Here is a 26855-nt window from a genome sequence, read left to right on the forward strand (position 1 = left end):
AATAAGATAACACTGCCTTTTATTAAATATTTTATGCTTTTCTGCCACACAAAGACAATTATTTCAAAAGAGCTTCCCTCTGAAACGTTTATAAAAACTTGCCAAATGTACTGAAAATATGGTAGGAGGATGATGATGCAACATGAGTATTAAATTGTATTCCAAATTATTATGAAAATTGGATTTAAGTATCATAAAGATGTGCTATTAAATTTATTGATGGTATTGTGTTTCTTTGAATCACTATAATTAATTTCAGAGAGCTGGTTGATCAGTTTAGCTCAATTAAAGGAAATCTACTTCAGAAGGATGTTCCACATCATTCAGCAGGCCACAGGATTCCAGCAACATGGGGAAGAGAAAGAATCTCTGCTGATGAAAATCATCAGAGAGATGGTATGACAAGGTATGAAAACATGAGATATTTAATGAAAACTGAAGCGTTATCATACTGTGAAGAGATTTGAGGCTGATTCTGAACAAAGATGGATTTGTGCAGATAAAGATGTAATGAGGAAGGTTTCTGTTGGACAAATTCATGGGAGTAAGAGAGCAGCTGTTAAAATGCCCTTAGAAAGCAGCAAACAGTTATTAGAAGCTGCTGGAGCTTCAAGGTGGAGGATCCTCCTGAAGCTTGCAGTGCATGAACCGACTATTAGACCCCAACCAGCTCACAAGCAGAAATGGTGGCAGTGGATCCAGCCGGACATGAAGATTCATTTTCAAACAGACTTGTTCACTGAGGATTGCTGTGCAACTCTGGATGGTCCAGATGGACGCAGCAGTGGAAGGTGGTGGACGGCCACCACGTCCCAACACGGCTGTGACGTCAGCAAGGAGGTGGCGGAGTCATGCTATGGGCCCAAATCATGGGGAGAGAGAGCTGGTCGGCCCCTTCAGAGTCCTGAAGGTGTGAAAATGACCTCAGCAAAGTATATGGACTTTCTGACTGATCACTTTCTATCATGCTTCAAAAAGAGCAAAATCATCTTCATGCAGGACAAAGAACCATCTAATGCTGCTCGGAGTAACACTGTGTCAGGAGAGAAACTCTTGGTGTGTCACCATCCTCCTTTGACCTCTGACCCTATTGAGAACCTTTGGAGTTTCCTCAAGCAGCAGCTCTGGAAGATATTCTGACATCCTGCAAAGAAATTCAAGCAGAAACTTTTCACAAACTCACAAGTTTAATAGATCAAGAATTGTGCAGGAAGAAGGTCCAATATTAACATGTAACTCTGTCTGTTAAGATGATTTTGATTGAAACGGCTTTTGATTTTAGTACATGTGACCATTAATGCTGCACATTCACAGGATGACCGTTTGCAGATCTTTATAATCCAGAAAATGTTTAGAAAATCTGCTGCGCATAATTGGAACAGAATTTTTTAGTTTTTATTTTTGAAATAAATACTGTTCTAATGGGAGCTTTGTTCAGTAAAATTAGATTTATACTGTAATAGTTCATGACTTGAAAATTAAACTGACCATTTGAGAAAATCTGAGAAAATATCACTTGCACAATGTTACCGACTCATCGCGTCAACAAACTTAATCACGTGGGATTGTAATTGTGTTTCTTATTTAATTGAAATACCACATTTACAAAACAGTTTTTTCTACCTTTACATGTCAAATATTCTTATTAAATACTTTAATAATTATATAATATGTAATCATGACATTGCCTAAGATGTAGCTCGATTTAACTTTATTATTGAAGAAAATAAAACTATTTTATTATCTTCTCCCTATTAGTTGATTTTACTCTTGACTACTTTGAGAAAGTTTTTTAATTTCATGGGAAAAAATAAGACTAAAGAGAAAAAAACTAAAATAACTTTTCTTTCAAGAGGATCCAATCGTAGCTCAGTAAGGAGCCGAAGCAAAAGTTGTTCAATGTATAATTTAAAATTCATATTTCACAAAAATTAAGCAGAATATTTGTATTTCTTTCCATCCCCTGACATCTGTGATTGATATCTAAAATCAAAGAGGATGATAAATGGATTTCTCTGGTTAAAAACGAGCCTAAAAGCCTCAGATGGCTGAGAAATTACAGCTCTCTCAAGAAAACTGTAGTAAAACACTCAAGTTTTCTTCTCTAATTGGTTTTTACGTCCTGATTGCTAACTATCTAAAGCTTTTTGCCCATTATGAGGTTTCCCTTTTTTGCTCTCGCTGGTCTTCATTGATACTCCTCCAGGAAAAATAAAAATAAAGAAGGAAACAGACACAGAGTGTCGTGTGTCTTATCCTTCGGTGTCATCAAGCTCCAGCGTTGCCAAGAAACTATCGTAATCACTGAACTTGAAAACTGTTTTTCTGAGGTTCGTTAAATCAACAGCGGAAAACTGTCACAAACAAGACGATCTGTGATCCAGTTTGAATTCTTGTTGAAAGCATGCTCTGCTTTTGAGCCGTTTAAAGTCTTGTGTTCTCCATGTTTTGTTTGTACAGGGCTTAAAAAAATCATCTGAATGAGAAAAGCACAGCTGCGTGACATCATTTTGCAAAACAGTTTATTTTATTTGCTAATAAGGGAGATCAAGACATGTGGGCTGCTTGTAGCAGAAAGTTTAAAACTGTTGGTAAAAATGAAGTGACCATAACTGGTAACATGTTTACTGGTCTGCAGCCTTGCGAACGTTTTGCTTAAGCTGAATTTGGGATGATTTGTAGCCGAGAAGAAGATATTTCATTTCACAATGTATTTTCATCATATAAAGACAAAAATTAATTAAACCAAGAACTCGTCTGCTTTGCTTAGTTTTGGTTTCATTTTTAATTTAGTTTGTTGGTATCTCTGTCCACTTAGTTCGACACATAAACATTTTGTTTGCGCCCAGATTTTCAACAACGCTGTCTCTGAACCGAAAGGTTCCAAACATGATTGTTTCTGTCATCACTGCCTGACTAAATGTTGCTTTACAGCAGCTGCATTTCTGTTGACCATAAAATTGTAATTCTATTGTTATTCCATAATTTACAAATCAGTCAGATTTCAGTTTGTCTGCTGTCTCACGTCGGTTGTGGTCATCCTTCTGCATAACTTTTCTTCATCTCTTTAAGACATATGAACTCATCTCTATCTGAAACTTTTTGCAGTTTATACAATCATACAAAAAATTATCTTAGTGCGTTTTGTTTGTAAAACCTGCTTTTTTTTTTTACTACGAAGCCTTAATTTCAAAATAAGTCACTTTTGTCATATTTTAACTTATTCATCCTGTCACAAACAATCCACTGCTGTCTGATAGATGTAATATGAACAATCATTTTTTAATTCTTCATACACATGTGGTTGTCCTACATTTCCATAAATATGTCAATTTTTTTCCCCCGTTTTTATAACCTTGCTAAAAAAGAATATCTTCACTGTGTTTTCTGTTTCTAATTTGTCACCATTATTCCAAAATTTACAAATCAGGCAGCTTCAGAGGTTACCATACAACCAGTCAACCTCTTCTTTCTGATAGATGTATTATGTAACTTGTTTATTTTTGACTTTTTTCTGCATCTAAACATTTTACCTCCTCAGCCTATAACCGCTGCCTCATCTCTTTGGGTTAAGATAAAAATCTGGATTATTCCAGGTCGAACTCGCGCAGCCACCACTTTGCGCCGCGCCGTGTCGAGTTTTCTGCCTCTCCTCTCCTCTGAATGCTCTTGTCAGCGGCTGCTGTCAACAGCCAACAATGCTCAGAATGACAGCTGCCTGTGCTGGCCCGAAACCGCCGGCAAGTTTAAGTTACAGGGAGCCCATTGACTGTCGACGGGGGCGCCGGCTGCCTGGGCTGGCGCGCCACAAAGCCGCAGCAACAATGCGTTTGCATTGTCCAGGTCACAGAGCTGAGCAGGAGAGTGACAACGCAGGGCGAGCTATGAGTTCATTAGACCGGCGCTGCTCTCCTTCCCTTTCCTTCTCAGCGCTCATTAACATCCAGCCTGAGCCACTGAGTTACACGTATTAGTGGAGAACATTAGCGATGGCCGCATGAAGACATGCGGTCTGGTTAAACCCACCAATACGGTCACACACATGCAGAATGACACATTAGGAATTAGCTCCACGTCCAGCATGCATCTAATTTTCACATTTTAAAAACAGCATATTAGAAAATAATGGGCTTCCAGTGGCTCAAAGTTTCCATTTCTATATTCTGTTAATGTGAAAAAATAAAACATGATTTTGTAACTGGATCTGGTTCTGGTCAGAACGTAATAAAGGACAGCCAAAAATGTCTTGAATGCAGATGATAGGTCTGCATTCAATAAATAACAAATCAATTAAAACAATCTCAATAATATCCATTTGCATATTTCTTTTTTCCAAAATTAATGTTTTTGATGCATTGGTCTCAACTAGCCCTTTTTTGACAGACATTTTATTTACAGAGATTCATAATTAAATTTATTTGTTGTTTTCTTTATTTATTTTAGACTTTATAATTTCTTCCAGTTCCAGTGTTAAATGTTTATAATAGTTTAAAATTTTTTGATATTTGAGAATGTTTTCCTGCATTATTACACCATTGCTATTAGGCTATATTACTTTAAAATGGTGTCAAAAGAACAACATTATCGTTCATCGCAATAATTTTGGGGATAATTTATCATCCAGGCAATTATGTTATTGTAACAGGCCTACATATGTACTGCATAACTACAATTGCTATCAAAATTAATTTCATTAGAGTTGGGACTTTTTGGGAGCTGCGCTGGTTTTATGCTGTTTTTGGGCAGGAAACTGTCAGATCTGGCAACCCTGGAGGACTTGGGTCACACTGCAGGAGAAAAGCCTATTATTCTCCCAGCTCTGGTCCAACAATTATGGATGGCTTGGTGAATAGTTCGATGTCATTAGAGAAGGTGAAATTATGCTCTCCACTTGGGAAGGAAGGCCCTTTCACGAAATAAGAAGACAGTAGGGTTCACAATGAAGCTGTGAGTGTTCAAGGACAGCAGGCTTTCATTTCTCTGGTGGTAATGCTCTATATTAGACTAATGTTCAATTAGGTTGTCAAGGCCTGTTGAAGAAATTTAATTCTTATACAGCGGAGTGGGTGGAAGCAAAAAAAAAACCTTTTATCATATTCCATATCCAACATGAATAATTTCTCTTAACATGTATGTTGAGCTAATTTAATCATTAGCTATTTGCTCACGATGATTAATTCAAATAGGTTCAGATTTAATGTTAATGACGTACATAAAGAGAGCTTCTCCAGAGCCCAAACAGTTTATTTTAATCCATGGTGCCACTTCACATGGACTGCGCCGCTAATGAGGCGTCAATGCAGTACAGCGATTTTAAACAAAGTTGTGCTGAGTGGAAATGCAGCAAACAAACTCACAGATTAAATCCTCAAATCCACAGAGTGAAAGTGGAGAGGATGCAGCGTCTGCTGGGATTTACAACAAAAATCTTCTCCTGAATCACTTTATATTTACGCCACAAGTGAGTCGCATGAATTAAGGCATATTTCCCTCCACAGACAGTAAATCAGCTTCTCCTAAAAACAATAACACTGTTATTGTTTTTATTCTTCAAGTGGACTAGAGGAAATAACCTGATTAATCAATTAGTTAAATAATCTAATTTAGACATTGATTAATCATTAATTGAAGTATAAAGACTTTAAAAAGTCCTTCACTCAAAGAACAACCTATCCAGATCAGTAAGTAAGTCAACAATACAAAAACAAAGAAAACTTATCAGTGAAGTTGAAGTGGTTAAATGAAAAATTTGCTAAATGTTGCGGTTTTTAAAAAATCCGATTAATGTATTATACTGACAATAAACCGATTAATCGTCAGAATAATCGCTAGTTGCACCTCTAATGTTGACTCCACCTCCATGGAGGGAATCTGTCAAAAAGAACCAGGAGATACAACAAAGTCCACACAGTTAAATACCACATGTTTGTAATTAAAAAGGTATTATCTGAATAGGTGCCTTTTATTTTCAGTTGAATTAGGTATGTGTGATATTAGCATTGAATTTAGGTGTGAAATGCATAAAAACCCAGACTTTCAGACAGCTAGACAGTTCTCTGGAGCCACATGGCCTCCAGGACATTTTGTCCAACTCCTAAAGCTCATTATTTGGGAACGGTAAGGGCTGGACTCATAAACCTAAATGCCACAGGGCAGGCGTGGCAGAAATAGGCTCCAGTTGACCGAGAGTGGGGTCATCCTCTACGATGGGCTGCAGCAGTTAAACCACACGGCTGCGTCTGATTGGATAATGCGTCAGTAAAAAGCTCAGTTTAATGTTTTTGTAGCTTTTATTGCACCATTGGGAGCCTGTTTGGGGTTAAGGTCTTTTTAAATCTGTAAATATTGTTCGTTTAAAGATTTTCACCTTGGTTTTATTGTTGATTTAATTGCAGGAATCTTGAAAATTCATTTTAAAGTCTTTAATTGTCTCTGTATTTTTATTATTACACTGAAATGCCTAGATAGATGTTTCCCTCCCACCAGCTGAGACTGTGCAGTCAGATCATCATGTTCACAAATAGCCTTTATTTTCCACAAATATACAAAAATAATAATAAAAAAATATGTACAGCTGTAGCTTATTCGAATACAACTGTATATGTATTTATCATCATTTTTAAATTGTGTTTTCTTTTTTGGTAACTATTGTTTTATTTAATTTCTTTCTGATCTCTTGACTTTTGGTTTATTTGTGTGGTATTTACTACCAGGGGCGGATTTAAAGGATGTGGGGCCCCGGGCACTTTGGGTGCCTGATCCATTAGCAGGTATAAATTGTTGCATGTTTGGTTTAATGGGATATTTCTCCATCTTGTTCCCCAAAAATGCACTATAACTTAATATAGCTTAAATTGTATTGTTTATATTCATAAAATATTACTACAGCTCACCTGTTATCGGTATTTCAGATCTAATATATAATATTTCCAAAACATGCATTAATTTAACTTATGTACTAATGATAAATATACAAGAAATCTACTATTTTTCTGTCCTCAGATTTAATTTTTCAGTTTTAAATATATCTACCTACTATGAAAGAATTTGCAAACTTTTAATCTTTTCCCTTTAGTTTGGGCTCAGGCTGGTTATTTATCGTATTGTTTATCATTTATCGAGATGTCTCATTACGATAAGAATTTTGATTTATTGTTATCACGAATTCCAGTTAGTAACGTTTAAAACCTGTGAAAATGTCTGTTTTGTTGGGTTAGTTTGATTATTTTCTCCACTGTTTGGTCACTCAAGCGCCAATAAATATCAATAAATTCCAAAATATGATAAAATATCATACTTTTTTATGTGAAAATTGTTTTAACGAAGCTTTTTTCAATTAGGAATAGTTTTTCAAGAGAAGTATTTTTGTTTTTGTGGGGCTATAATTGCTGTCATGCACTCATCCATGCAATTACTGAATAAAGAAATAATACATAGCTATTGTCATTTTTATTGTTATCACATGAATATTACAAAATACTGCAATAAAATCTGAAGTCCATATTGGCCACCCCCAGTTTAGGAACATTTTATTTAGAAATTTTTGTTTGCATGTTTCTATTCTGTCTTTTTTGGTTTGCTGTGATATATTTTCTATAAAATATTTGTTTTAAATCTGACCCTTTACATATCAATCTTTTGCTTTTGTTCTCGGTTTTCTCTACTCCCCTTGCTTCATCCTCTCACCTCACCCTGAGTTCCTGTCCTCCCACCTCCAGCTCATATTGATTTTTTTGTTAGAGAAAGTGGAGCCACGGATAATGGCCACTGAGCGGAAGTGAGCAGAGCCGGATGCGGCCACTTCCTGCACAGCATGGCGGTCACTTCATCACCTGGGTCACTTCTCCTGCACCGCCGACACCTCTCCTGTCTTTTTTTGTTGTTGTTTTTTATTCGTTCCTAGAGATGTTTCTAAATGGCAGACAGGAAAGCGACAGGCCAACGAGGGGTTGCAGCAGGCTGATCATTAGCAGTACCCTGTGGTTGACTTCAATTAGCCTGCAGCGACACCGCCGCAGCAGAGCGTGCAGTCAGGTGGGATTCTCCGCTCTCATGAGTGAAATTTAAGGTTTGCAGAAAGATACAGACCAGAAATTAAAGCTGAGGTGTGATTGATCTGTAAGTAAAATCAAGGTCCGTATCGCCGATACTGATACCGATGCATTTATTTATGTTTGCTATATCATTAAACATCTGATCTTTAGGTGTCAAAAATCATTTGAGCAAATGACGAAATATTTTTTGGGGTATAGTTCAGAAACTAGAGATGGATAAATTGATCCAAACATGTCAATATTATTGATATCAGATTGATGCTCACAAAATAAGATCAATACTTTAGTTTCAAATTCCCGCATAAATGTTTTTTATTTTCTATTGCGGATTCTCGTTATTAATTTTACTGCAGCAAAATTAATAACGATATTTTTTGTGTTTTATTTACAAAAAATATACAAATGAAAGTATTTTGTAGATAACTATAAACGTTGTCCAATTTCTGTCTGACATTTGAATAAACATTTTCTAAGAAAAAAACCTCAAACTTGCATAACAAGTATTTGTAACAGTACTGGTTTCAGATTGGTACCAAAGCTGTTTTGCACACCCCATGAGAAACTGCAATATAAAAATAAAACAGAATTTCATGACAGAATCTGCTGTCACAGCTGTAAAGAATTGAACAAACTGAATCAAAGGAAGAACGACAGAAAAACCACAGCAGGTCAGACGTTTGGTGACATATCAAACTGTCGGTGATACGGATCCTGTATTTACAACAAAATAAGCAATATTGCACTCTATGTACGAGAATTTATAGTACAAAAATCTCAAGAGGGAATCTTAAACTAAAGTCTCATTCTGACCGCACTCCATACTGACTTTGTATCAGTATTAGTGGTGTTTTGGATTAATTTGCCCTCTTCTAGTTACAGGATTTGAATAAAAATCTTAACCCGAAACATTCAGCAACAGTTATTAAGAGCCTTTTCAGTTGCTCTCTTTAATCTGCACTCCAGCGAAGCTGCAAATAGCCCCTATTTGACACAACAGACTCTCTTTACAAACAGTGTTTTGATTGCTGTTAGAGCACGAACGGCAGAAATGTCACAAAGCGACGCAGACAGTTGAGGAGGAGGAGTGAAAAATAAAATGACATGATGGAGCAATGCAGACAAGACACACAGACAGAAAAATGTAAAAAAAAAAACAAGGAGTACGACTGAGCGGGACGAGCCAATCTGCTGCAAGGCTGAACAGACAACTGTGGGATTATCAACGAGGCAGGCAGCAGATGATGATTGTCGATAATGTATGTATGTGTGTGTAGGGGGGGGGGGCAATTATGTATAACTCCCCCTCCTTCTTCTTCTACCCCCTACGGCGGCCCTGATGGGACACAGCCTTTCATTTGCTCATTGCAGTAATTGGTGTATGTGAGGGGGAGGTACATGTGCTCAGCTCCCCCTCTGCGTCTGTCAGAGAATTAGAAAATGGAATTCACCGAAGAGTGGCGTTCGTCCGCCGTCCTCGTCCAAGATGACACATTTTCATTATTTGCCCTGCGACAGAACAGATTTCTCTGTCCTCTGGCCACCAGCATACATTATGATTTGCAATTCTGAAAAGGATTTTCATTGGAAATTGATTTTGCTTAAGTAGATTTAAACAAACGAGGGGCAAATTAATATATTCTGCTATTATTATCGTTTTTCTTTGCACGTCACTATTTAAAAATTAAAACAGCTAATGGAAATTGGTTTACAATTACCTTGACCTGAATAATACATTTCCTCTCAATGCAGAAGTTGTGATTGTATTTTTAAAGTATTTAGCAACTCCAGTATAGTTACAACGTATTCAATTTTTATATGAAACCACATAAGCATATATTTTGCTCGGGACAAAAAAAAAATCCATTATTTGCCAAATCAGATTGTAAGCAACTTAAAAATAGAACCTGGTTAGATTTAAAGTAAAAAAAATGAAATCAATCTCAGATGAAAGCTTTTAAAATTGGTGTTTTGGACCAGTGTAGCCATTGCATAAAATTCTGAAAAAAGTTATTATCATCCTTTATTGGCTTGCTATATGACAATGTAATATAAAAAAAACCATAAAAGAGCACTTTTAGATAACATATTGCACCTTTTCTAGAAATTAAATAAACCAGACAGCCTCCATGGAAACATTTAAAATTTGGACATTTATTCACTGTGATACAGGCATTTGACTGATTTCTGGGTCTGTCCCAATCAACTAAACAATAAAATTAAAGTAAGTAACTAATACTGCCACTATGAAACGCTGTAACATGACCTCATACACGTAAAATCAAGCCCAGATTTCTGCTGGAGGGCAAAAAAACGCTCACCAACAATGACCACGGTTGATTTTAGCTGGCAAGTTGTCAACATGCTAAATCTTCTATGTATGCGTCACTAAATTAAAGAAAAAGGCACATGGAGTTTTGCAACTAATTGTCAACTCTACGGAAATTAAATAAAGTCCAAGGGTTTCGCATTTCACAAGTTAGCAAAAAGTTTTAATTGAAAAAAAACAAAAGTAGCGGTGGGGAAGAAACTTGCCAAGCTAGCTTGACTATGAGAACCTCAACATGTAGATGTGCTGCAGAAATTTGTGTTTTAGTTCAGTTAAAAAACGAACTGAACACCAACTCTGACAGATCGTCAGTAGTGCAGCTAGTCAAGCGCCGCTGCGTTCAAACGATCACTTATGAATAATCACTAAATAAACGTCGAGGCTGAAAACATAATACTGTAATGGACCGAATGTTCGCGTAGCGGAGCTGTTGTTGAGCCGGTGTGTTCACAGAGAGCAAGACAAAAACAAAATGAGTGGCTTTGAGTTGTTCTTCAATAGGGTTTGTGTGTTGTTTTTCAATTTGTTGCACTAAATTAATAAAACCTACATCTCCAGATTTAATTGAACAGATTTGTTCAACCACAGCAGCGCGGCAGAATCTGCCTTTTTCCCTCCACGTCTACAAACATATAATATGTAAATAATACAAATATTAATGGTTCAAATCTGTTAATGGCCAAAGCAGCAATGCTAGGATCGAATGTCAAGATATTTTAGCTCTTTTATATGGGTTGACATTTTAAATTTAGAAATAGTAATTATCAAAAAATGTGTAGTTTAATTGCTCTTTGATAGCTTCATTAGTATTACTGTTGAAACTTGAAAGTGACAAAAATACAGTTATATTACGTTAAGTTTATTTCTGAAATAGATGTATACTAACTTTTGACAGTGGTGCAGTTAGTACATTTCAAATAAGAGCAATAACTTGTAATTTCAAAATCATGTCAAGTATCAAACAAAATAAGAAAAATATAAAGAAATAATTATTTTAGTCTGAAGCAATATTCAAGTTTAAATGCATTTATTAAAACCCTGGACATAATATTTAATTCTTTGGCAGGCTGCAATAGAGGGACTGAAAGACTGTGTGATCTCCAGTCATGGTGCGGTAATTGCTGAGGGGAAGAACAGAGAAAAACAGCCAGACCACTGACCTCTCACCGAGGGAGCATCCTGCACATGGCAGCCTGAGCTGAGGGCTCGCCGCAGGGAACAAACGGCCAGAGACAAGGAGGCGGTGGGCAGGAAGAGCAGCGCGGTGAGGCGGAGAGGTGAGAGGCGCGCTCAAGAGTCGAGGTTATTGGGTTACGGAAAGGACCGCGAGTGGAAAAAACACACAGGAGAGAAAGGAGTGAGAGCGAGAGGAACGAAAGGTGTCGTGCTGGGATTAAAGCTGAAATGAGCATATGGAGAGAGAAAACGGGAAAAAGCAGCGCAGGGTAAAAATATGTTATTAAAAACTGCATTCAACCCTACGCCTCTGGCGCCAACCGAGTATCTTAATTAAATGAAGCAAAATCAGATCAACTGCAGGTGTAAATCCACCTGAGGCTAGTTTGGTTTCCTGTCAGCTTGCAGTAATTGTTTACACAGAAATAAACTCACGAACAGGTGGAGGGCAGCTCAGACTGCAACCGGCTTGTCAATATGGATTTGTGTGGATACTTGTAAAGTGGACAGCTCACTGAGCAAGCCAAGTGCTTCCTGTCAATATTAATTATCTCCTAAATATCATCAGAGGAAGCCACGTGGAAAGCAAGCCGGGGGAGAACCAAACAGCAAAATGTGAGAACGCTGAGGAGATATGTTTTAATGTCAGACGTAGCTTTACTCATAACATATGAGCTGTGTATTAATACCAAAGGAGAGGTAATTTTTGGGGGGGCTTATGTTTGTCCTTTCGAGTTTATTAGATAGTGGGGGAGGTTGCGCCGACAGCATGGTGCCTTCTCAGGAACCCGAGATAAAGTGGAAGCTGGAGGACGGCGGGATGAGGGAGGACTGGGCAACAAATTGATTTAATCAATTAATTAAATTGTTGTTTTTTTGTAGATTTAGACTCAGTTCATTTGGGAACCAAATTGCAACATTTGTTACATTTTCAGCTGGTTCATTTTCACACTGCACTGTCAGATAATCCAAAACGATTGAGAAACCGTTTCTTCTCCTGGCCTGTGGGGGCGCTGCATCAACAACCACTGAAGGAAACAACATAAAAACCTCTGAAGACACTGAGCACAACTTCCTTCTTCATGAAATGTAAAGACAGATTTTAGTGATTGCAGGATTTCTCTTTGTCTTTGGCTAAAGGCCATTTTTCCACTAGCACTAAACTCGCATGTTTGTTTTGGTTGTATTTACCCAGAAATCCCTGCGCTGTAGTCCGTTTCCTGCTTTTGGAGCGGTCTGTGGCACCAGAGTACAGTTCACTCAAACTGAGATGTAGGTTCGTAGGCAGAATACAGATCACATTTAAAACTCATAAGAACCACATTTTTTTGGTAAACTGGCATTGGATTAGCTAACTGAACAACGTTGGTTTGAATTCAACCTTAATCTTTGAAAATCAGATTTTTAAATTTTTTTTTATCAATGCACTCTGTAGGTTTTTACAGATTATAGAGCGCCAAGAACAGCCGTGTCGTTTTACTGGACTTTGAATTCAGGTCAGCTCTACGACCCAGAGTATTAGGACAAAGTTATTTTATTTTTAATCACAAGAACAAAGTCATTTTATGACCAGAATAAAGTCATAGAGTCAATATAACTCTAACGACAGAATATTAGCAGGATGAAGTTGTAATTTTATGCTAACTCCTACACAAAAACTAACAAAAGATTAAATGAGGAAAATTGATGAGTTTGTTTTACTTTGGTATTAGTTCTATAGCAAAGGAAATACTTCATCTTTTAACACATCCGAATCAAATCAGTAGAAGGACTTTTTATTTTTCTCATTAAAGCAACTTCCTTGTATTTTTAGGATATTATTGAGCTTTTATTAGCACTATATTCTTGTAACTAATATTCTTGTTGCTGGCCCTACCGCTCCACTGCTCAACCCACAGGGGATGGATGAATTACAAGCAACTTTTTAAAAATGTTTTCTCCCGTTTCTAACTTTATTTTTTAGAAAAGAAAACGAGAAACAAAATAGTTTCAAACCGTAAATCAGATCTGGTATGAAAAGAATCTCAGATTGAGTTTTTAGCCACGTCGCTCAGCTCTATGTTGAGGAAAGGAGGCGAAAGGTTGTTACGAATAAAGACCAGGTGAGCAAAAGGAGGGAGGAAGAACAAAGTGGTGCCTTAGAGTGTCTGCAAGTCGAGGAACCGTCGCTGGATTCAACACGGTTTCTCTGGCCAAGCCTCCAGCACTTTCCTCTCTATCCTTTTCCTGTCATTTCCTTCTGCTGCTTTGTACCATTCTTTCCCATTTCTTTCTGTTGAACATGTCCTACTATAACCTTGAATTTAAAAACTGAAACTGCATTTTCCACATTTTGTAATTTTGATTCACACATAGAGTTTGAAATGATCTCTGCAGTGGGATTTGAAAACATACAAAGAAAAGATCTTAACTAAATGTAATTGTAATTTGTATTTGTGTTTATGCAATTGGATATTCCCATTAGAAACAATAATAAAAACATAAACCAGAAGATACTTGTGTTTGAGTGCATGATTGATTTCAAAGTTGATTTCAATAACTTTGATTGAAATCAAAGTTATTTTTTGTGCTGAAACAGATGAGTAGAAGTTAACATTTGGCTGCTTTTCTGTGTAGAATAAGAAAAATAAAAGCGGCATAAATTGTATTAGCTAGACACCAGTCACATAAATTACTTTGCCTTTTCTGCATTCATAACTTTTCTCTGATTGTTTTTTTAAAATAAAATTACACATTCATTTCAGATTTTAAAACAGGCAATACAATATTTTTAACTGGGAAATACGATGAGGCTTTCCCTATTTTCTATGCTTGTCCTGAAAATACTTTAGTTTGTTTTTGATATTTTGTTTTTAATAAATGCAAAAGTTAAACCAAATTAATAACATTAATTTAGCGTATTTTCAAAGTTATGACATATTTTTTTATATTCCTGAAATGTATGAGTTTAAGGTCCAGTAATTAACTTTCCTGGCACCGAACGCCATAAAACAGGATTTAAGGATTTTGTGATGCGTTCACACCAGCCTGGTTTTTGTCTCCTTTAAGTTAGTTTGCCTAGAAAGTCCCGTTTGTTTGCGAAGATGTGAATATGTATCAAACTCTGAGGCGGACAAAAATGAGATCTCTCCGAATAACCTAAATTTTGATTCAGTTGAAATGAACTCTGGTGCGGTTTGAATGAACATGTGAACGCCGAGCAGACCAAGAGCAGGAAGCAGTCTACAGCGCAGGGGATTCTGGGTAAATACAACCAAAACAGACGTGTGTATCTGGTGCTGGTGGGAATAATGATGTGGTCTTTAACCAATAACAAAAGAGAAATACTATAACCACTAAAATTTGACGCCACTCCAGTTTTGTCTAGATTTTACAAAGAAGGAAGTTCGTGTCGTGTTCTGAGTTTTTCATGTTGTTTCCTTCAGTGGTTCTTGGTGCAGCGCCACCACAGGTGAGGGAGGGGAACAGGATTTTCAGTTACATTTTCTAAGTTGTTTGACACAATGCAGTGTGAAGCAGAACTACAAAATCCGGAAATTTTATAGTTTTGGTCTCCAAATGAACCAAGTTTACTGGATTATCAAATGTGAAAATATGCTAAAAATTACAAACCATCTGGTTGGAGGTACAAACGATCCCACATGTGAACAAATTACAAAGTTTGCTTCACATGCTACTTTTTAAATGTGGCTACCTGGCTCTTTCAAAAATCCTTTCACTTTTAATGAAAGCTGCACTGCCTTTGTGGATTTTTAAAACAAAAGTTTCAGATTTTAGTTTGAAGGAGAAACAATAAAGAACAATGTCGAACATTTTAACTTCCTCGCTGGTCATATCTGACCTTTAATCAAGATGATAACGTGATGACTCAGAGTGACATGATATAAGAAAAAATATCCTCTCGGAAGAAGCCAAACTGTTTCCAACAAAGACTCCACACACACACACTCACACAGACACACACACACACACACACACACACACACACACACACACACACACACACACACACACACACACACACTCACACAGACACACACACACACACACACACACCAGTTCAGACTGGGACATCAAGACAATGTTTTTGCGCTCCTGCTGGTTTCCACCGGTGGCGACAAGCACCTGTGCGTTTTGCGCAACAAAGGTTCCTAGCAACAGTTGTTGAGCAGAGATGCACACCTGTTTGATCTGCCTGGACCCTCTGTGATAAGTGGCCTCGGTTACCATGGCGACCAGGATATGGGATGGATCCATGTGGCGCTATTGAATGGCCTTGGATTATAAACACACATATACAGGCAGACGCAGAAACTCATGAAGACGCACACGCACCATGGTAGAAGGAGTTTGTCTCACACACACACACACACACACACACACACACACACACACACACACACACACACACACACACACACACACACACACAGTCACTTTAGAGACAGCAAACAAAAAAAGGAGGAAAATCACACAAACCAGCCGATGTGGTACGTCTAATGAAGCAGTCGGGGCATGCCAGGTTTCACACCTGCATGCAGACTCGTAACAGACTTCACACTTGAGGAAACTTGCAAAGGAAGGTCTCACATTCAGAAGGAAACAGACACATGTAGGCTGACTGCTAGCACTTCACAATGCAATGCGTGGAGAATTAAAAATTACACGACAAGGCGGCAGATGGCCGACATGCTAACAGTTACTCACAGTGTGCAGGTGGATGAGGAAACGCTTTCCCCTCTCTCCAGCGCGTCGACCTTGCAGAGAAAAGCAAATAGTAAAACCACAGCAGTCATTCACACAAAAATAGACGAACAAGAAAATGCATAATGGTGGGAGCTGTTACATTTTCTATTGCCTGAAAGGCGGGATAGAAATGTGAGCATTGAAACGCAATCAAACATGAACGACTCGTGCTGCTCTGGCAGCTTTCTCTTTTAAACTCTTTTAAAACTGAATGGTAACCAATTAAGACACCCAGTTCTGTAAAGCATCGTTCTTCTTGTTCATCAGGTGCGCTGCACAGGTTTCAAGCATTGAAATGGAAATGATGTCTCTGTTGTTGGCTTAATTTCATGCATAGAAATGCAGCATAAAGGCCTCCTGCACAAATTAAAACATAAATAAATGGCTTTTGATGGATGAAGTTAATTATATTTTCACTAGCCTGGTTATTCTGGGAAATTATTGCGTTTAGCAATGTGTGTTATTAGTTTCTTCTCTTATGATAAATCAGTCGAGTAATTCTGGTCTTAAAATATTATTTAGGAATCCTCAATCTCTTAAACCAAGCATATAATGTTTTTTGTTTTTTATTACAGTTCAATTTTATTTTGTTTTTTGACTAATTTAACTTGTTCCATAAGTTAAAAACAGTTTTTACGTTTTGTCGCACTGTGGCTAATTTTCAGGTGCAGAATTCAAACAGGTCAAAGTTTTGCATTGTATTGTGATTATGCTGCGACTGTGAATACTCAACATAAGGGACCATTTTCAAAATATATATTCAATTATTGCTGAATTATTGTTTTCTCCAAACTTTTATTGTAGCCATTTTGCGAACTAGCATAAACTTGCTAACAGCTGCAAACTGCATGTCTGGGGGAGAAAAGGGGAATAAAATCACAAACACAAAAACAAGATATTACAACAGTAATATAGTTGTAGTTGTACATAGATTTTTCCATTAGTTCCTGTTTTCATTTATTGCAGTTAGATTTAGTTTTTCCACTGGTTTTAGTGAACTATAATAATCCTGATTTACTGCTGGTTCTGGGACGTCCAACAGGAAAACAACAGATTCTTCCTAAGAAATGATGACGTTTCATACGTTTGTATTAAATTTAATTGCTGAACTTTACAAAAAAAAAAAAAAGAACTATTCTGTCTGTTAAGATATTTTATAAAAATTACAGTTATTATTTCATTGTTCAGAGGCCAACATTAAAAACATGAAAATAATTTTTTATTTTCTTGAGGAGATTGGACTTTGGAGTCTGCATTTCTCCAAGTTTGGAAAACATTTGATGTTTCAAGTAAAAAAAAAAATGAACCAATTTTTACAGAATAAAGCCAAGGACTCATTTTAAAATTAAATACTTATTCCAAATTAAATGTTATTGTTACTGATATCAGAGTTGTGACACTTCAGCCTGTTAGTTTTAGTTAACTATAAAGTTAATCCTTTATTAGTGTTAATCCATGTTTTTCTTAATGTTGACAGTTTTTTGTGAGGGCTATTGAAATAAATCCTTTCTTATCGCTGTGCAGAGGAGGCAGCCTGACAATACAGATGTTACACTTTGTCTGCGAACACACAGCCGCGTCTTATCATGACTCACAACCTGTATGTAATGAGGAACTGCGCAGCATTTGCATCACATTTTTCTCAGTGCCGGACTAAAACGGAAAGCAACAGCACCAGCGGTTGACAAATAAAGGGATCGTGTGGGAAACCAGACGAGGGGCAAGGGGTCGCGAGAGAGCCATCCGGGTCGATCCGTGCGAGCAGAAATCGGTCACGCACAGTTTGGGCTCATCAGGCAGTCGCTCAAACGAGATAAAGTGCAAACAGACTTCAGCTCGTTAATCTATTTAGTTTCTCCAGTCTCATTTTAGCAACCTTCGCCATTGTCCCTGCTGTTTCTTTTCCACTCGTCACAAATGAAATGTTGGACCATCTGTCAGTCTTGGATTTAATTAGTGCATTCACTGAAAGCTATATACCTGAAACTGTTTGAGGCGTAGGATATAAATAAAACTGTTCCAAAGTGCGGATTTGAGTTGTGCATCACGATTTTGAGAAAACAACGAAGACACTTACTGCAACATATCTGCTTAGTTTTCTGATTGAATTCCAGATGTTGTAGTTAATGAACAACAGCAGAAAAGAAGATGCAGAAGTAATTGGCCTTTCTTTGGGAAAAGGTCATTACACCGAGTGTGACAAGCTAATCTGAAAAACACTTTTAATGGGAGCCAGATGATGATGAATTTTGAAGTTGTGGAGTCTTTATTTTAATGATGTAAATTCAAAGTAGTGCCAGAGTTTTCCTAATTTTCAGGTGTAATTAAGTGAGTTTTGAATATGTTGGTGCTGAATTTTTCTAGCATTTCTGTACAATATATATAAATGCTGTTTATTCTCTTGGTTTGCTAAAATTGTACCTCAGAGATTGAATAACAAAATAAGTGAAACAACAGAAGTTTATTAAATATTCTGCCAATGTTAGACTGGAAAATTAGATAAGTTATCTATATTTAAGCTACTGCAGGACTACTAACATAAAACTCTGCACACTTCGAACTATATTTCAGTTTCATTTTTTTGTTTTTCAGCAAAGAAAAAGAAAAACGTTTCTCATAAGTATGTTGGTTTGAAACCATTGGTCCAAAACAAGATAAGAACCACAATCAATGGAGTAATAAGTTACTATAAATAAAGCAAACCATTTAGTACAACATGAGAATTTGCTGATTTCAGGGATATTTGCAGTAGTCTTCTTTATACCATGAAAAAATGCTAAGATTCTTTGTAAATCTGTGAATATAATCCTCTATCATATTCAAACTTTTTATGTTTTCCTGCCAACAAACTTTCTAATCTCCAGTTACAATGAAAAATACTAAACAGATGGACACCAACAATTGACTAATATGTTGGTTGTAATAAAGTTACAAGAAAGATACATCCTTCATACTCCAAGTATGAACAATATTCAAACATGCTAAAATGCTAATTAGAATTACATTAATACATTAGTTATCACAGACACACCAAGAAAAAACAAGATTGAACAGCTTAAAATATATAGTTAGAAATTTTTTGTGTCAAATTAAAATTATGCGACTTAAATATGCAGTCAGAAGTTTTCTATCCACAAGCTAGCATTTAATTTCCACAGTAGCCTACGGGCTAACATGCTAACAGCGATTAGCACGTGTTTTAATGAACTTTTCTGATGAATATTTGGAAGTACAGACCGATATGAGATATAATGTTAAATAAAATTCAGTTTTTAAAATACATAAGAGATTTTAACATCTGCCTATGAAAACTTATATTGTTACTGTTTGCCTATCAAGCTAGCGACACGCTATTGGCTAACTGAAGTCTGTGTCTACTTCCTTTTTCACCATGTTCCAAAATTTTTATTTAAAGTTAAACGAGCTGGTTATTTAATCGTAGAGTCCAACTACTTTATTTTTGACTTCTTAAATTAAATAAATAGATCAAATGTAGTTTTCAATGTCATTTTCACCATATTTGTGATGAGTGCACTTTATAAAGTACCAATCACTCTTGTCTTTAAGTGTTTCACATTTGTTGGGTTTGTCTGCAGACAGTATATTTTCTCAGTCTTGTGGGTTATTTTTGGCTCAGACAAAAAAGTCTTTCTTTTCCATTGGTACATCTCTTCCTCTATGCAGCCTCATGGTAATGGCTTAATAATGCAAAAACATCAAAAATCAATTAACTTTAAATTCTACTGAACATTTAATGCTGGAACTGGAAGATATTTTCAATATCCAAAATAAGTAAAACAACAGAAACATCAAATTAAACTAATTAGAAAGTCTCTAAATGTCCAAAACACCGAACTGGTAGAAAGAAAAACAATAAATCATGTGGTAACGTATGTGATTAATTGATTTATTACTTTAATGATGTAGCCCCATGTATATTTCCCAGGAACAGTTACAAATATATGTGTGATGTAATCACCTTCACAGATTAAATAAGTATTGAAATCTGTCACATTCAATGCTTTATACCTGACTAATTATCAGTGTCTGATATTGTTTTGTTTAATTTAGAAATGATTTAATGAAACCAGAAACACAAAAATAAAACAATTTTAACAGACTTCAGAGCATAATAGAAAAATTCTTTTAAAGGCAAAATTCTTGGCGTTTCTTTTTTAGTTCGTTTAAGCCGCTTTGAAAAAATCAGATGGGCTTGTTTCTTTAAGATCCCTCGCTTTTTCCATCAAGCCTGATAATTTCTTTTTGTCTCGTATCCTCTGCTTTCTTTCGTCTGTTCCTGTCTGCCTCCCTGGAGCAAATGAAAAGGCCACATCAAACAATGGATTTAGCTTTCTCCCTAAGTAGACGAGGGGAGCGCTGCGGGTAAACGAAGACACACGTAGTACGAATGTGAGCCAGGTGCAAAGATACATACAGTTCACTGGGTATTTTTGGTTTTTTATGGTTTTATACATCAAAAACAAAGTCTAACTTGGTTCTCATAATTTATCTTTTAAAGCCACGTTTTTTTTGACACCTAAATGTTTTTTCTTTAGTGAGTAGGTGTGTGAGTTTGATTAGGGATGCACTAAAAAGAAGAAAAATCCTGTAAAAAGTTAAATATTTGTTTCACAAAATATTGATGCAGGAACCATAAAAGCTTATTAAATTTTTGTTATTTTATAACTCAAACTTTAAAGTTATGTTCCATAAATTAGAAGTATTTTTTGAGATTTCTTAGATTTATTCTAATTTGACTACAAGCAGAAATCATCCTAATTAACAGAAATAAAGACTTTCAGGAATCCAACTGTGCATAATTAATCTATATAACATGATTCACTTTTTAATAAAGTTCCTGAAATAAATTTACTTTTAGATAATATCAAAATTTATTGAAAAAGCTGCAGATTCAAAAATGCTATATTTAGAAACCATAAAAATGTTTTCCACTTTCACATTAATTTAACTTTTCGAACTTTAAGTTAATCTGTCAGATTAAAACTACTTTTTGAATGTAGCAACCTTTAAGCAGGTAGGAAGCTTTTGTTTTCCAGTGAACGCACATTTCTCTGATGGAATAATTTTGTCATGTTCTCATTAACTGTAAGCTTACAGAAATAAAGGCTTTCAAACATCCATCTGTGTGAAATTAATCAATGGATTTTAAGTTTTATCGTGATATTTTGTGGTTATTTGATCTTTTTCTTGTCAGAAACGTTTAAAATTAGTTGCTAGTTTCATAAATTTAACTGGCAGCCAATCAGAAAATGGTATTTTAGTTCGGTTTAACTTATATTGGAAAAAAAAGTTGTTGTTTTTCCATTTTTCTTCCAGCTGAGACCCGACTTTGAAAAATCTTTTACTATACAAATAAAATTAATGATTGATTGAAAAAAAAAATCTGTTATGGCGATACATTTTCCTGGACTATAAATTGTCTCAGAAGTTATCGCGATAAACGATAAAATTGTTCATTTGAGACCATTTTAAAAGTAACGGCATGGTAAATATTCTCAAAGATCAATAAACTTTAAATTGACATTTAACACTGGAACTGGAAAATATTCTAAATATTCAAAATAAACAACAAATAAAATGAATTATGAATCAAACTATCCTTCAGAAAAGGTTAGTAAAGACCAGAACTGAAGACTTTGGTCATCCAGTTTTTGGTAGAAAAACGATAAATCATGTAAATGAAAATTATTGACTTTGTTTTAATTTATTATGTGATTAAATGTTTTATTAATTATTGCAGCAGACTTGACTGTAAAGCATCTTTTTTATGTAATTGCTGCAGTTTATTTAGAAATTATTTCTGTATCCTCTGTTTTGCAGCTGAAACTTCCCAATTTCCACACATGGAATCAGTGAAATGGAAGTAAATACGTGTCAATCCCATCGCAGTTCGCCCTGCAGCTCGTTCTTTCTTTCCTTCTTTCTTTCTTTCTTTCTTTCTTTCTTTCTTTCTTTCTTTCTTTCTTTCTTTCTTTCTTTCTTTCTTTCTTTCTTTTCTTTTTCTTTCTTTCTTTCTTTCTTTCTTTCTTTCTTTCTTTTTCTTTCTTTCTTTCTTTCTTTCTTTCTTTCTTTCTTTTCTTTCTTTCTTTCTTTCTTTCTTTTCTTTCTTTCTTTCTTTCTTCTTTCTTTCTTTCTATCTTCTTTCTTTCTTTCTTTCTTTCTTTCTTTCTTTCTTTCTTTCTTTCTTTCTTTCTTTCTTTCTTTCTTTCTTTTTTCCTGGTAGACTGGAAGAGAAAAGCTTTCCAAGGCCGAAGCAGAAAAATTGATAAGCCTTGTTTTCACAAGAGGCTTTTTGAAGTCGGGCTGAAAGAGATCTGAAGCTGCAATAAGTCGACTCGAGACGGTGGTGGAACTGATGCAATGTCAGTCACTTGAAGCTGGAGAAGCAACAGGAGGCAGGAGGAGGAGGTTAGCGGCGAACAGAAGGAGGAAGGAGTGGAGGAGCAGAAGGTGCAGGGCGGAGAGAGTCACAAACACGCCTGGCTGCTGATTGTGATTGCTGTTCAAACAAGGCTGACAGCTGCCACAAACATCTCCCTGCTTAATATGACACACATTTACTCTCACCTGCGCCGATAGCCTCCCGCTTTATGGCGCCCTGTTATCTTTTTTTCTGCTCCTCGGCCTGATAAGGCCGCTGTGATTGCCCTCCGCTCGCTCTGCAGCATGACAGCTCAATCACTCATCAAGTCAAGATGTCCCCTCGTCACTGGTCATGAAATACCACCCAGATCATCCTCTGTCATTCCTCTGTTTAGCCTCAAATAGATGCAGTCACTTCAACAAGGTGGATTTAGGTTGCAGTTTCCTTTAGTTTGAATCTTATGTACATGTACCCTTCTTTCTAAAAAGTGAACAGAAATTAGCAGGGCTGGATTTAGACGAATCAGGAGCCCGGGCAGGAGCCCGTTTTGGCGCTTTCACCCCCGTCAAAGAAATGCATAACAATTATGATAAAGTTCCTGAAATGATTCAAAACATTAGGCTGCATTATTTGTTGTAATCTGATTTGTGTACTTATGTCTTTATTGGACTGTGATTGGCAGAACAATCATAGCCACACAAACACAAATACTGCTCTAGAAAAACATTTATCAGACATTTATTTAGGACAAATTACTGTTGTTTTTTTCCACTAAGCTCCATAAACTAAATGCATTTAATCACATTTTCAAATTGTACTTATTGGTATTCTTATTTAACAAACAAAGAAATTTGTATAAAATAGAAATACTGAATCCAGACAGTTTCTGTTTTTGTCAATTGGAATTTGAGTAGATCGATATTCTTAGAGAAAATGCATCACGATAAATGATAAACGATACAAAGTTGGTCTCAAAATGATGTGCTGCAGTTTAAGACTGAAACGATTCACTGGATTAATCATAATGAATCGATTACTAAAATAATCGTTTTGTTTGAGCTTTAGGTGAATTTCACTGGATGAAATCTGTCACAAAGAACCCAGCAGCTGCAAAAAGGTCTGGACACAATGGTAAAAATACCAGATATGTGTAATAAAGAGAAGCAATTATCTAACAGGTTGAATTAGGACATTTTTTATCCGATTAATTAATGATCGATTACTAAAAGAATTGTTAGTTGCAGCCCTGCTTTAATGTCATACTTTTAAAATATTTTAGAATAATTTAATGAAAAAAAAACAAAACGCCACCACAGCCAAAATCAAACCTTAAGTTTGTAAAACATGCAGAGGTCAAAATAAGGGATACAAAATAAAGTTGCTGCCCTGTGAGAACTTGTAGCCCTGGGCAATAGCCCCAATAAGCTCTTTTTAAAGACGGATCAAAGTAGCAAATGCTGCAGAAATGGAAAATTTTAAATAAAACAAAAGAATCGGGAGTAGTAGTACTTTGGTTGTTTCCGATCTTTCCTGTTATTTTTTGTAAATAAAGAGACCTCACCTGCATTCGGTTCAGATCTGCTGATTGTTCATGTGGAAACTAAAATGTATAAATCAGAACAGATTTCCTCTTCCGTTACTTTTCTGTCAAAGAAAAAACGTGCAATGGCAAAATATAACCTTTCCCTGCAAACCTGAACGCCTTCAATGAAAATAAAGAACATTATTCCGTCCAGAGCCCGTTGTTCTGCTCTAATCTCCGCTCTTTATTCCCTCTTGTGTTTATTAAAACTCAAACTGTTGCCTCCAGTTTGTGGACAGTCTGGTGAAGCTGATAATGACTCGGGGTTGGGGGAAAGCAGAGCGTTAGTTATGCATGCAGAGGGCGTTCACTCACTACTATATAATTCAGAATGCTTGGCTTTTTCCTCCCCATCCTCCACAGAGAGCAACAATCGCGACATCAAATGCGCCCACTCTTTTATGCGCATTCCTGCTGTTTTCCCCTCTATTTCTGTCTGCCTGTGTCATCCTCCCTTTTCTCTTTCCGCACACACACACACACACACACACACACCACACACACACACACACACACACACACACACACACACACACACACACACACACACACACACACACACACACACACACACACCTCCACAGCAGCAGTTGCACATTATGGAGTGGTAACCAGGCAGCATCTAATTGCAATAATTGGAAGAATGTACCGAGCGGGCCTGTTTGAACACCTGTTAGCGCTGAATTTCTCTCATGGCTGCAGCTCGTCCCCGCCGTGTCACACCATTTGGTGCGCGTGCATGTGGGTGCATGCATTGAGGAAGAGTAGCAGGGGAGGAAGAGTATGTAAATATGACACGCTGGCTGCGCTCCAGCCCCGCGTTTCGCCGCTTCCAGAAGGAGACAGGCGAACAGGCATGAATGAAATGCGCGTTGCGTCTTCGCGCCTTTCATGCTGTCACCATTGTCATGAACGCTCCCGCGACCGGAAGTCTCTGCCGCGGGGACAGGTGCGCGGAGCTGTCCGCCCGCGCCGGTGCTGAAATCTCCCCAAACGCAACAGGCATAAAAATAAAGAAACTAATCTATTCAAAGTGAAATTTTAGTTTTTCTTTTAACAGACTAATTCTTCATTTTCATCTCTCCAGATTCACATTTCTTCTTCTTCTTCTTCTTCTTGTGTTTTTAACAGCTCCTCTCTCCAGTCCAGGCAGCAGCTCCAGTCAACATGAAGCTGTTGTCATTTTAATCCGTAACGACGCTTTAATTTCCTGTCTAATTTCTGATTCGCTTTCTTTTTTTAATGGATGTTCGGAGTTTGATTTGTGAGCGTGTGTTTCTTTAAAATGGAGCTTTGGATGAACCTACCTGTTGATGTAAAAGGTCCGGTCCGCGCCGCGCCGCGTCCTCACCAACATCTAAACCAAAAGGGGGAAAAAAGCAGTTAGAACATCGTAATGGGACCAGTTTTGTTGTATCTCCAAACACTCCCACCCCTCCGTGGGTCTCCGTCCGAGCTCACCTGGCTCCGGTTGGTCCGGAGCTCCGTTCCGGGTTGGAGCGCATGGAGAGCCGCGGCGCGTCCTGCGCGCAGAGATCAAGCCTCCGGTGCGCTGCTGGCTGCACCTTTTAAAAGCCTCCCCTGGACCAATAGGAGGTCTGTCAGCGTGATGGGACCTGACGTCACTCTTCCCTTCCCTCACCTAACAACCCACCGCCCCCTCCTCCGCTTTTCTTCAACTATATGTTAAGAAAAATACCCACATCGCCTCCTCGGAATTAGAACAAAAAGGTGTATTTTTTTTCTTCCAGTTCTCATAAATCTCGGCTTTCTGTGTGATTTATTCTTTGTAGACCGGAAGCAGGTCAGGATTTGGAGGTGAAAATAACCAAAACAGACTCTGAGTTATCAGGATTAAATCAGACACAGGTGGACCTCAGACATATTCAGCAGCAGTGTGATGAGTTCCACACTCATTTTAACTTTTATCATGTTTTCTACGGTGATAATTAAAAGTTTTGGACTTTGAAGAAGAAATACAAGATGAGTTTTTGTTTTTTGTTTTACTTTAAAAGCTGTTTTAGTGAAACATTTGCTTCAGTAAACTTACATTCCAGACATCTGGAATCAGTTTCTGGTGAGACAGGCTAAGTTTATAACGCATTTCAGAAACGAGGCACTTCAAAATGCTTTATGTCATAAAAACATAATCAATAATCAATTGAGAAACCAAATCTGATCGGTTTTATAAAAACGATCAGATTTTATGAATTAAAAGCAACTCTAAAAAGTCTTGATTTAAAGGAACTCAGTGTTTCAGCTCTTTTTCAGTTTTCTAGAAGTTTGTTCCAGATTTGTGGTGCATAGAAGCTGAAAGCTGTTTCTCCATGTTTGGATCTGGTTCTGATGCAGAGCAGAACCAGAACCAGGAGACCTGAGAGGTCTGGAAGGTTGATACAACAACAGCAGATTAACATTTTACAGTGTGAGCGTGCACTGTAAAAAAACACAAAATCTTACCAGGTATTTTTGGTTCAGTTTCTTTGTTAACTTGAAATAAGATATATTGTATATATAAAGTATTTTTTTAATATTCATAAAAACATACTGCTTCTATTGGAAAATTATTTCACTTAAAGTCTTGTT

The 26855-nt window shown here is 36.8% G+C and overlaps 1 long non-coding RNA gene across 1 annotated transcript; it reads right to left on the reverse strand.

Annotated features, from left to right (window-relative positions):
• Positions 1–16249: 16249 nt before the first annotated feature.
• Positions 16250–25802, reverse strand: LOC129358801 (uncharacterized). Its single transcript, XR_008605840.1, has 3 exons — positions 25731–25802; positions 25577–25626; positions 16250–16313 (listed from the first exon to the last, which is right to left on the reverse strand). It is a non-coding gene; the product is annotated as an uncharacterized LOC129358801 (long non-coding RNA).
• Positions 25803–26855: the final 1053 nt, after the last annotated feature.

This window comes from Poeciliopsis prolifica, unplaced genomic scaffold (assembly GCF_027474105.1).
Source record: "Poeciliopsis prolifica strain line A6 unplaced genomic scaffold, Auburn_PproV2 SCAFFOLD001, whole genome shotgun sequence".
Lineage (NCBI taxonomy): Eukaryota > Metazoa > Chordata > Actinopteri > Cyprinodontiformes > Poeciliidae > Poeciliopsis > Poeciliopsis prolifica.